General features: G+C 42.6%; 18 non-coding genes across 18 annotated transcripts in view; all 18 read right to left on the bottom strand.

Annotated features, from left to right (window-relative positions):
* Window positions 1–336: 336 nt before the first annotated feature.
* Window positions 337–421, bottom strand: trnas-aga (transfer RNA serine (anticodon AGA)). The gene has a single exon. It is a non-coding gene; the product is annotated as a tRNA-Ser (tRNA).
* A 338-nt stretch (window positions 422–759) lies between these two features.
* Window positions 760–844, bottom strand: trnas-aga (transfer RNA serine (anticodon AGA)). Its single transcript has one exon. It is a non-coding gene; the product is annotated as a tRNA-Ser (tRNA).
* Window positions 845–1,167: 323 nt separating this feature from the next.
* Window positions 1,168–1,239, bottom strand: trnag-ucc (transfer RNA glycine (anticodon UCC)). The gene has a single exon. It is a non-coding gene; the product is annotated as a tRNA-Gly (tRNA).
* Window positions 1,240–1,338: 99 nt separating this feature from the next.
* Window positions 1,339–1,420, bottom strand: trnas-aga (transfer RNA serine (anticodon AGA)). Its single transcript has one exon. It is a non-coding gene; the product is annotated as a tRNA-Ser (tRNA).
* A 123-nt stretch (window positions 1,421–1,543) lies between these two features.
* Window positions 1,544–1,628, bottom strand: trnas-aga (transfer RNA serine (anticodon AGA)). The gene has a single exon. It is a non-coding gene; the product is annotated as a tRNA-Ser (tRNA).
* A 4,910-nt stretch (window positions 1,629–6,538) lies between these two features.
* On the bottom strand, window positions 6,539–6,620 carry trnas-uga (transfer RNA serine (anticodon UGA)). The gene has a single exon. It is a non-coding gene; the product is annotated as a tRNA-Ser (tRNA).
* A 259-nt stretch (window positions 6,621–6,879) lies between these two features.
* trnas-uga (transfer RNA serine (anticodon UGA)) lies at window positions 6,880–6,961 on the bottom strand. Its single transcript has one exon. It is a non-coding gene; the product is annotated as a tRNA-Ser (tRNA).
* Window positions 6,962–7,050: 89 nt separating this feature from the next.
* On the bottom strand, window positions 7,051–7,122 carry trnag-ucc (transfer RNA glycine (anticodon UCC)). The gene has a single exon. It is a non-coding gene; the product is annotated as a tRNA-Gly (tRNA).
* A 99-nt stretch (window positions 7,123–7,221) lies between these two features.
* Window positions 7,222–7,303, bottom strand: trnas-aga (transfer RNA serine (anticodon AGA)). Its single transcript has one exon. It is a non-coding gene; the product is annotated as a tRNA-Ser (tRNA).
* A 260-nt stretch (window positions 7,304–7,563) lies between these two features.
* On the bottom strand, window positions 7,564–7,645 carry trnas-uga (transfer RNA serine (anticodon UGA)). Its single transcript has one exon. It is a non-coding gene; the product is annotated as a tRNA-Ser (tRNA).
* A 527-nt stretch (window positions 7,646–8,172) lies between these two features.
* trnas-aga (transfer RNA serine (anticodon AGA)) lies at window positions 8,173–8,254 on the bottom strand. The gene has a single exon. It is a non-coding gene; the product is annotated as a tRNA-Ser (tRNA).
* Window positions 8,255–8,421: 167 nt separating this feature from the next.
* Window positions 8,422–8,493, bottom strand: trnag-ucc (transfer RNA glycine (anticodon UCC)). The gene has a single exon. It is a non-coding gene; the product is annotated as a tRNA-Gly (tRNA).
* A 270-nt stretch (window positions 8,494–8,763) lies between these two features.
* trnag-ucc (transfer RNA glycine (anticodon UCC)) lies at window positions 8,764–8,835 on the bottom strand. The gene has a single exon. It is a non-coding gene; the product is annotated as a tRNA-Gly (tRNA).
* A 95-nt stretch (window positions 8,836–8,930) lies between these two features.
* On the bottom strand, window positions 8,931–9,012 carry trnas-uga (transfer RNA serine (anticodon UGA)). Its single transcript has one exon. It is a non-coding gene; the product is annotated as a tRNA-Ser (tRNA).
* A 260-nt stretch (window positions 9,013–9,272) lies between these two features.
* trnas-uga (transfer RNA serine (anticodon UGA)) lies at window positions 9,273–9,354 on the bottom strand. The gene has a single exon. It is a non-coding gene; the product is annotated as a tRNA-Ser (tRNA).
* Window positions 9,355–9,614: 260 nt separating this feature from the next.
* On the bottom strand, window positions 9,615–9,696 carry trnas-uga (transfer RNA serine (anticodon UGA)). Its single transcript has one exon. It is a non-coding gene; the product is annotated as a tRNA-Ser (tRNA).
* An 89-nt stretch (window positions 9,697–9,785) lies between these two features.
* trnag-ucc (transfer RNA glycine (anticodon UCC)) lies at window positions 9,786–9,857 on the bottom strand. Its single transcript has one exon. It is a non-coding gene; the product is annotated as a tRNA-Gly (tRNA).
* A 99-nt stretch (window positions 9,858–9,956) lies between these two features.
* Window positions 9,957–10,000, bottom strand: part of trnas-aga (transfer RNA serine (anticodon AGA)) — an 82-nt gene continuing 38 nt past the window's right edge. Inside the window, exon 1 of the tRNA in view lies at window positions 9,957–10,000. This exon is cut by the window's right edge and continues 38 nt beyond it. This is a non-coding gene — a tRNA (tRNA-Ser).

The raw sequence follows: 10,000 nt of genomic DNA, 5'->3' as shown, positions 1-10,000 counted from the left end.
GATAAATATTGTTGTTTCAATAACTTTCAAGATAATGTGGCAAACAGAGATTGAGATTGTAAATGAAAGTGTTGGGCTTAATATAACTGCGATGGCTGGGAATCTAATCCAGGTCAACTGCTTGGAAGGCAGCTATGTAAATTAAAGTGTTGGGCTTAATATAACTGCGATGGCTGGAAATCGAACCCAGGTCAACTGCTTGGAAGGAAGCTATGCTCACCACTATACCACCATCGCCAGCAAGAAATGGTTATTTGGTAGCCACAACACAGTAAATTTGTGAGATAACAATATTTCCAGCTGTTTTGTCTTGGTTGCTAAACAATGAGAGTCTACCGTTGTTGGCAGGGTTTGAACCTGCGAGGCGGGGAAACCCCAATGGATTTCTAGTCCATCGCCTTAACCACTTGGCCACAACAACCTGACAAATATTGTTATTTCAATAACTTTCAAGATAATGTAGCAACCAGAGTTTGACATTGTAAATGAAAGTGTTGGGCTTAATATAACTGCAATGGCTGGGAATCGAACCCAGGTCAACTGCTTGGAAGGCAGCTATGTAAATTAAAGTGTTGGGCTTAATATAACTGCGATGGCTGGGAATCGAACCCAGGTCAACTGCTTGGAAGGAAGCTATGCTCACCACTATACCACCATCGCCAGCAAGAAATGGTTATTTGGTAGCCACAACACAGTACATTTGTGAGATAACAATATTTCCAGCTGTTTTGTCTTGGTTGCTAAACAATGAGAGTCTACCGTTGTTGGCAGGGTTTGAACCTGCGAGGCGGGGAAACCCCAATGGATTTCTAGTCCATCGCCTTAACCACTTGGCCACAACAACCTGACAAATATTGTTATTTCAATAACTTTCAAGATAATGTAGCAACCAGAGTTTGACATTGTAAATGAAAGTGTTGGGCTTAATATAACTGCAATGGCTGGGAATCGAACCCAGGTCAACTGCTTGGAAGGCAGCTATGTAAATTAAAGTGTTGGGCTTAATATAACTGCGATGGCTGGGAATCGAACCCAGGTCAACTGCTTGGAAGGCAGCTATGTAAATTAAAGTGTTGGGCTTAATATAACTACGATGGCTGGGAATCGATCCCAGGTCAACTGCTTGGAAGGCAGCTATGTAAATTAAAGTGTTGGGCTTAATATAACTGCAATGGCTGGGAATCGAACCCAGGTCAACTGCTTGGAAGGCAGCTATGCTCACCACTATACCACCATCGCCAGAAAGTCATGGTTATTTGGTAGCCACAACACGATAAATTTGTGAGATAACAATATTTCCAGCTGTTTTGTCTTGGTTGCTTAACAATGAGAGTCTACCGTTATTGGCAGGGTTTGAACCTGCGCGGGGAAACCCCAATGGATTTCTAGTCCATCGCCTTAAACACTCGGCGACAACAACCTGACTGAATTGACTGAGTCTTTGAAACAACAGACATTTCACCTTACGATTCGTATCGGCTAAGCTGTTGCATCGGTATGCTGCTAAACAGTGATAGCTCCATGGACATGAAAAGAAGTTTTTTGTTGCTGGCAGGATTTGAACCTGCGCTGGGAAACCCCAATGGATTTCTAGTCCATCGCCTTAACCACTCGGCCAAAAATGGGGCAAAAGGGACTGCCATGGGGGGGCAAAGGAAGGAAAAGGAGGGCAAAAGAGGGGAAAGAGGGAAAAGAGGGGAAAGAGGAGATAAAACTGATATATGTCATTATCTTTACACTAAATAATTTTCTGTTCATAGATATAATGCATAGCAATAATAAATAGACAGGTAAACTTCTCAGAATTCTTTTATTGTTAACTATAAACAAGGTATATCAAAAAGGCACTTACATTTACAAAAGGTGAATATATACAAAAGGTACAGGAGAGGGATAATTGTTTATTGTTTTTCAACAGAATATCTCCATTCTAAGATGTTCTGTCCAGAAGCTGGACAATACCACTTTCCCCTTATCTGGGTGTGACCAGTGCTTTTGTTTTTAGCCAGGCCACACGTTTTGCAGACATAATGATAGTCCTCTTTGCGTTGCCTCTTTTTTGGTTGCTGCCCCCTTACCACACGCTCCTGGTCTTCGCTTGCTGCCTTTTGTTGTCTCCACTTTCGGTGACGATTTAATTCGTCTTGTGATTGAGCTGATGATGATGGTGCTGTTACTGTTGCTGTTGCTGTTTGTGTTGGTACTGGATATGGGGGCCCAGAGAAGTGGTGATACAGGGCTGAATGGTAGTTATGCTGAGGGGGGAGTGTTGGATTTTGAAAGGTCCAGCCAGGGTATGGAGCTGAGGATATGGCACTTTGCTGGTATGAGGAAGGCCCTGCTGACTGGGATGGCGGTACTTGGCCTTGCCCATATGTGGACCAGGAAGGTGACTGGGATGGCGGTGCTTGGTGCTGCCCATATATGGACCAGGCAGGTGACTGGGATGGCGGTACTTGGTGCTGCCCAAATGTGGACCAGGACGGTGGGGGATGCAGTGGCAGTTGACCCTGCTGATATGAGGGTGGAGCAGAAAGACCAGGCCATGCCTGTGAATCAGGAAAGAGCGGTGCTGTGCCAGCCCTGACACTGTGGCGCCGGCATATCACTGCCTCGCCTTCACGATTATCTGGCTCCTGAAACTCCATAGCCTGATGTCCATGCTCCACATGTGCAGTAGGGAGCTCTCGTGCCTCGGGCAAGGCGTCCTGCGCCGTAGAGACTGTCTGTGGAAGATGGACCCCTTGCAGCAAAGAGTCTCGACCCGTTCTTTTCTGCCTTTCATGCAACCTGGAAAAGACACACAGCAAAATGTTTAGCTACATCAATACATCTATTCCTTATAAGAATAAGAAGTCTGTTATTAGTCCCGCAATGCGGAAATGTACATAGAGGAAGTCAAAACATGTATCTCACCAAGAAGATACTGTGGTGTTGTTGACCGTTACCAGCACCAAGGTGGTTTGGTCCTGAATCACCCGGCTGTCCTCTAGCAGTTGTTTGATGTGCTGGTATGTGTGGACGATGGACTGGGGAATTGGTAAAGTTTTACCCTTGCAGTCTCTTGGCCTATTTCTGGCACACTGATATTCCTTCAACAGCCTGAGGGAAACACACTCAGAGATTCTGTTGCTGTCAGGTCTCTGGGCAGCCTGGCCATGGGTCATGAACAGTCTAGGAAGGAAAAGATGACATGATCAATATTGCACAGCAGACAGTATATTAATGTAAAGAAAAAAAAATGTGTTATGAGTCATTATAGTAAGTATAACCCCACTTCACGGTTACAGTATCTTACTGAACAGTGTAAAAAGGATTTACAGACCAACATTATTGGTCTTGTGTGATATTGCTTTAATGTAACATTGAATTAAAAATAAGTATCAGACTCGTGATTATGTGTGCATCCACTATAGTGCAGTTTACCTTTCAGCCGCTTGCTGACCAGGTGCAGAGCCACTGCGTTTCCTGGATGCTCTCCACGGCCCAGCCAAGGTCTTCCGCTTACATTTCAGCGAGTATTTTGTCAGCGTCTGGTCCATGGCGTGAAGACTTGAGTACAGCCGCACAATGTCATCTGTCTCTGAGGCTGACAAAGCTGTTATGGTGCGGTTTAGGTTGACAAGATAGCCTGCCAATTTATCAACCACCTCCCATCCAGGAAAACCCCTGACATCAGATCGGCTTTCCTGAGAAATTAAGAATATGGAGAAATGTCTATATATTATACACAAATTGACAAAATGCAACTGTAAAAATTGTTTAGAAAGCTATTACAGGTCATTAAGTAAATGGCAAATATTTGCACTGGAGCACCTGTTATACAGTATAGCTAACACTAGGGGTCAGGGTTATATAAATATAAAATCTAATTGTGCTGGACACACTAAGCGTTTAGTTAAATTACCTGAGATGAAGTGCTTGGTCCACTCAAGGAGTTGTCCTCACTGTGTACACTTCTGGCTGGACTGTCGGGACTTTCAGAGACACTGCGGACATCAGAACTTCTTTCCTAGAAATTTGTAATGGGGAGAAATTGCATTATAAAATTGCCTGTTTACACAATTCCTTGTTATAGAAGCACGCAGCAGAAAGACAAATAGCGATAATAAATAAAATATCAAATTCATAGCATATGTAAATCAATAACTTTCAAATGATCATGTCATTGTCAAATTACCTCAGGGGATATGTAAGATGATGTGTTTGAATGGTCACTGTGGAGAAATGGTTGACTGTGAGGGGGTGAAATCTCCAACTCTGCTGCATACTGGGGGGCCTCAGGTGGAGTCCGACTTAGGATGTCCGCTGCGTCACTTACTGTGACATCCAGAAACTCATCCTCCTGAACTTCGTCCAGCGCATCAGGTAGAATGTTGCCAAGTTCACAATTCTGTTCTGAACTCAGCAAGTCTCCTCTGTCCGACTGCTCCAACAAATATTCGACAGCAATGCGCTCACCTAAAGAATCATCATAAAAAGAAAAAGAAGCATTTTGAATACAGAGTACTAGACATATTCCCATTAGAGCAAAAGGATAATTTGTTGAATGTGTAGTAGTGAAGCTGTGGTTGCAAGGACAATGAGTTCTCTTGGTGTATCTTACCAGTGGGTCTCCCAGGGGGAATGAATTCTGGCATGAGCGGATTGCCGAGGACATTGTTGCTGAGGTCATTGATGTTGGACATCAGGCGGATGTTATAGAGTTTTGTTTGCGATGCACCCCTCATACCCACAGCTTCATGGGCTCGGTTCATGTTCCATCTGGAACTACCCTCAAGCATGTACATCTGAGTGTGCATTGCATTAGACCTCCAGCCTTAAAAGATACAAAATGTTAGAGATTATAGAAACTACATTTTAAAAGAAGACATGTAAGGAGTATGAGTCATGCCAAAGATATACAACGTCTATTGTCTGTCTTTGCTGACTCCCTGGTGCACCTGACTGTGAAGAAAGAGTTTAGTTATTTCCCTTTGTCGGAAGATAAGTGTATTTCATTAATCACAATTGTGATTCAATACAAGCTGAGCTAAAATGATAATATATTGTCCAGTTTACATGCTATAAATGTAGCTACACATTGGTTTATGTTGAATACATCTTTAGAAAATATATTATTATTGCTTACCATATGATATCTACATTTGCAGGCAATTTGTGCCCCGAAGATGTCTACCCTGCGGATTGGTAGGTTGAAGATAGGAGTCAAGGGACAGGCTCTGATGAGCTGCATGACAGCCTTCCACTTCTTAGACCCCGGCTTCTTTCCTGTGGAAAACCGGTACTTTCCCTGGGCATACTGGTACATGATACCTTCCCAGTATGAGTCTGGTTTACCCGTCTTAGTCATATCTGCAAATATGAAAACAGCTGCATTAATATCAGATGAAACCGGAGGTTTAGTAAATGCATTAAGGTGACGTAGATTTGTTTGGCTAATGGCATTCACTGTAAATATACTCATACTGCATAAATGTTCCTATCTTTACACATCTATGTCTAATTGAATACATTCATAAATAAGTTATTCCTGTCTTTACACATGTATGTCTAGTTTAATACATTCATACTGTATGTTGTTCCTGTCTTTACACATGTATGTGCAGTTTAATATATTCATACTGTATGTTGTTCCTGTCTTTACACATGTATGTCTAGTTTAATACATTCATACTGTATGTTGTTCCTGTCTTTACACGTCTATGTGTAGTTTTGCATGTTAGTTATAACTTGCTAATGTCCTTTGTTACTGTTGCCGCGCAAACACAGTAAATCTCCGCAATTGTCGGACATATAAATCGCCGTACATCTTATCGTAACGTTAGTTACGTGAATACACGGCACTGATATTAGCGGTGGCAAGAGTTCAGCGTCTGACACAATAATAACACGACAGCAACAGCGACATAAAGTTGTGTAATAGCCGCCCAGAGAATCATTTTACTTACTGTTTTCCTCTCGCTCTTCTTACTGTTTTGCTCGACAAGGTACCGGTATTTATTCTCAGATGGATGAGACAGGTAGAGAAGGGGCGGGACTATTGATGACGCTGTCGTGACGTGACACCCGCTAGCCAATCCTCAAGTCCTACCCGCAGTCCTAACAGCTGTTAGGACTGCGGGTAGGACTTTCGTTTGATGTGTTAGGACTTCAGGTCGGACCTGTTAGGATTTGTTAGGACTTGTTAGGACTTGGTAGGAACTTGTTAGGACCTGGTAGGAACTTGTTAGGACTCCAGTAGCGGCCTGCCGCTGGAGGGTACGGCCACAACAACCTGATAAATATTGTTGTTTCAATAACTTTCAAGATAATATGGCAAACAGAGATTGAGATTGTAAATGAAAGTGTTGGGCTTAATATAACTGCGATGGCTGGTAATCGAAACCCATGTCAACTGCTTGGAAGCCAGCTATGCTCACCACTATACAACCATCGCCAGAAAGTCATTGTTATTTGGCAGCCACAACACGATAAATTTGTGAGATAACAATATTTCCAGCTGTTTTGTCTTAGTTGCTAAACAATGAGAGTCTACCGTTGTTGGCAGGGTTTGAACCTGCGCAGGGAAACCCCAAAGGATTTCAAGTCCATTACCTTAACCACTCTGCCACAACAACCTGACAAATACTGTTATTTCAATAACTTTCAAGATAATTAGCAACCAGAGTTTGAGATTGTAAATGAAAGTGTTGGTCTTAATATAAATGCGATGGCTGGGAATCAAACCCAGGTCAACTGCTTGGAAGGCAGCTATGCTCACCACTATACCACCATCGCCAGAAAGTCATTGTTATTTGGCAGCCACAACACGATAAATTTGTGAAATAACAATATTTACAGCTGTTTTCTCTTGGTTGCTAAACAATGAGAGTCAACCGTTATTGGCAGGGTTTGAACCTGCGCGGGGAAACCCCAATGGATTTCAAGTCCATCGCCTTAACCACTCGGCCACAACAACCTGACAAAGATTGTTATTTCAATAACTTTCAAGGTAATGTAGCAACCAGAGTTTGAGAATTTAAATGAAAGTGTTGGGCTTAATATAAGTGCGATGGCTGGGAATCGAACCCAGGTCAACTGCTTGGAAGGCAGCTATGCTCACCACTATACCACCATCGCCAGAAAGTCTTTGTTATTTGGCAGCCACAACACGGTAAATTTGTGAGATAACAATATTTCCAGCATTTTTGTCTTGGTTGCTAAACAATGAGAGTGTACCGTTGTTGGCAGGGTTTGAACCTGCTCGGGGAAACCCCAATGGATTTCTAGTCCATCGCCTTAACCACTCGGCCACAACAACCTGACGACTATTGTTATTTCAATAACTTTCAAGATAATGTAGCAACCAGAGTTTGAAATTGTAAATGAAAGTGTTGGGCTTAATATAACTGCGATGGCTGGGAATCAAACCCAGGTCAACTGCTTGGAAGGCAGCTATGCTCACCACTATACCACCATCGCCATAAAGTCATTGTTATTTGGCAGCCACAACACGATAAATTTGTGAAAAAACAATATTTCCAGCTGTTTTGTCTTGGTTGCTAAACAATGAGAGTCAACCGTTATTGGCAGGGTTTGAACCTGCGTGGGGTAACCCCAATGGATTTCAAGTCCATCGCCTTAACCACTCTGCCACAACAACCTGACAAATATTGTTATTTCAATAACTTTCAAGATAATGTAGCAACCAGAGTTTGACATTGTAAATGAAAGTGTTGGGCTTAATATAACTGCGATGGCTGGGAATCGAACCCAGGTCAACTGCTTGGAAGGCAGCTATGTAAATTAAAGTGCTGGGCTTAATATAACTGCGATGGCTGGGAATCGAACCCAGGTCAACTGCTTGGAAGGCAGCTATGCCACCATCGCCCCAAAACCAGTGAAATGTGGCTGCAAAAATGCGACAAATGTGGAATACTTAGTAGAGTGCCGAAGTTGAACAGAATGAAAAGAGGGGAAGAAAAGAATAGACGGTTTACCAAAAGTAATGTAACACATACTTGAAGCTTTCTACATATCTACATTAACACTGAGTACAAGCATGTCAAACTTGCGCAATTGACTGAATCTTTGAAACAGACATTTCACCTTACGATTCGTATCGGCTAAGCTGTTGCATCGGTATGCTGCTGAACAGTGATAGTTCCATGGACATGAAAAGCAGTTTTTCGTTGCTGGCAGGATTTGAATCTGCGCGGGGAAACCCCAATGGATTTCTAGTCCATCGCCTTAACCACTCGGCCACAACGACCAGATAAATATTGTTGTTTCAATAACTTTCAAGATAATGTAGCCACCAGAGATTGAGATTGTAAATGAAAGTGTTGGGCTTAATATAACTGCGATGGCTGGGAATCTAATCCAGGTCAACTGCTTGGAAGGCAGATATGTAAATTAAAGTGCTGGGCTTAATATAACTGCGATGGCTGGGAATCGAACCCAGGTCAACTGCTTGGAAGGCAGCTATGCTCACCACTATACCACCATCGCCAGAAAGACATTGTTATTTGGCAGCCACAACACGATAAATTTGTGAAATAACAATATTTCCAGATGTTTTGTCTTGGTTGCTAAACAATGAGAATCTACAGTTTTTGGCAAAGTTTGAACAGGCGCGGGGAAACCCCAATGGATTTCTAGTCCATCGCCTTAACCACTCGGCCACAACAACCTGCCAAATATTGTTATTTCAATAACTTTCAAGGTAATGTAGCAACAAGAGTTTGAGATTGTAAATGAAAGTGTTGGGCTTAATATAACTGCAATGGCTGGGAATCGAACCCAGGTCAACTGCTTGGAAGGCAGCTATGCTCACCACTATACCACCATCGCCAGAAAGTCATTGTTATTTGGCAGCCACAAAACGATAAATTTGTGAAGTTTATTTACAGCTGTTTTCTCTTGGTTGCTAAACAATGAGTGTCTACCGTTGTTGGCAGGGTTTGAACCTGCGCGGGGAAACCCCAATGGATTTCAAGTCCATCGCCTTAACCACTCGGCCACAACAACCTGACAAAGATTGTTATTTCAATAACTTACAAGATAATGTAGCAACCAGAGTTTGAGATTTTAATTGAAAGTGTTGGGCTTAATATAACTGCAATGGCTGGGAATCGAACCCAGGTCAACCGTTTGGAAAGCAGCTATGCTCACCACTATACAACCATCGCCAGAAAGTCATTGTTATTTGGCAGCCACAACACGATAAATTTGTGAGATAACAATATTTCCAGCTGTTTTGTCTTGGTTGCTAAACAATGAGAGTCTACCGTTGTTGGCAGGGTTTGAACCTGCGCAGGGAAACCCCAAAGGATTTCAAGTCCATTACCTTAACCACTCTGCCACAACAACCTGACAAATACTGTTATTTCAATAACTTTCAAGATAATGTAGCAACCAGAGTTTGAGATTGTAAGTGAAAGTGTTGGTCTTAATATAAATGCGATGGCTGGGAATCAAACCCAGGTCAACTGCTTGGAAGGCAGCTATGCTCACCACTATACCACCATCGCCAGAAAGTCATTGTTATTTGGCAGCCACAACACGATAAATTTGTGAAATAACAATATTTACAGCTGTTTTCTCTTGGTTGCTAAACAATGAGAGTCAACCGTTATTGGCAGGGTTTGAACCTGCGCGGGGAAACCCCAATGGATTTCAAGTCCATCGCCTTAACCACTCGGCCACAACAACCTGACAAAGATTGTTATTTCAATAACTTTCAAGGTAATGTAGCAACCAGAGTTTGAGAATTTAAATGAAAGTGTTGGGCTTAATATAAGTGCGATGGCTGGGAATCGAACCCAGGTCAACTGCTTGGAAGGCAGCTATGCTCACCACTATACCACCATCGCCAGAAAGTCGTTGTTATTTGGCAGCCACAACACGATAAATTTGTGAGATAACAATATTTCCAGCATTTTTGTCTTGGTTGCTAAACAATGAGAGTCTACCGTTGTTGGCAGGGTTTGAACCTGCGCGGGGAAACCCCAATGGA

This window comes from Platichthys flesus, chromosome 18, assembly GCF_949316205.1.
Source record: "Platichthys flesus chromosome 18, fPlaFle2.1, whole genome shotgun sequence".
Classification (NCBI taxonomy): Eukaryota; Metazoa; Chordata; class Actinopteri; order Pleuronectiformes; family Pleuronectidae; genus Platichthys; species Platichthys flesus.
The sequence above is the reverse complement of the archived record's forward strand: the minus strand, read 5'-3'. Positions and strand labels throughout refer to the sequence as shown.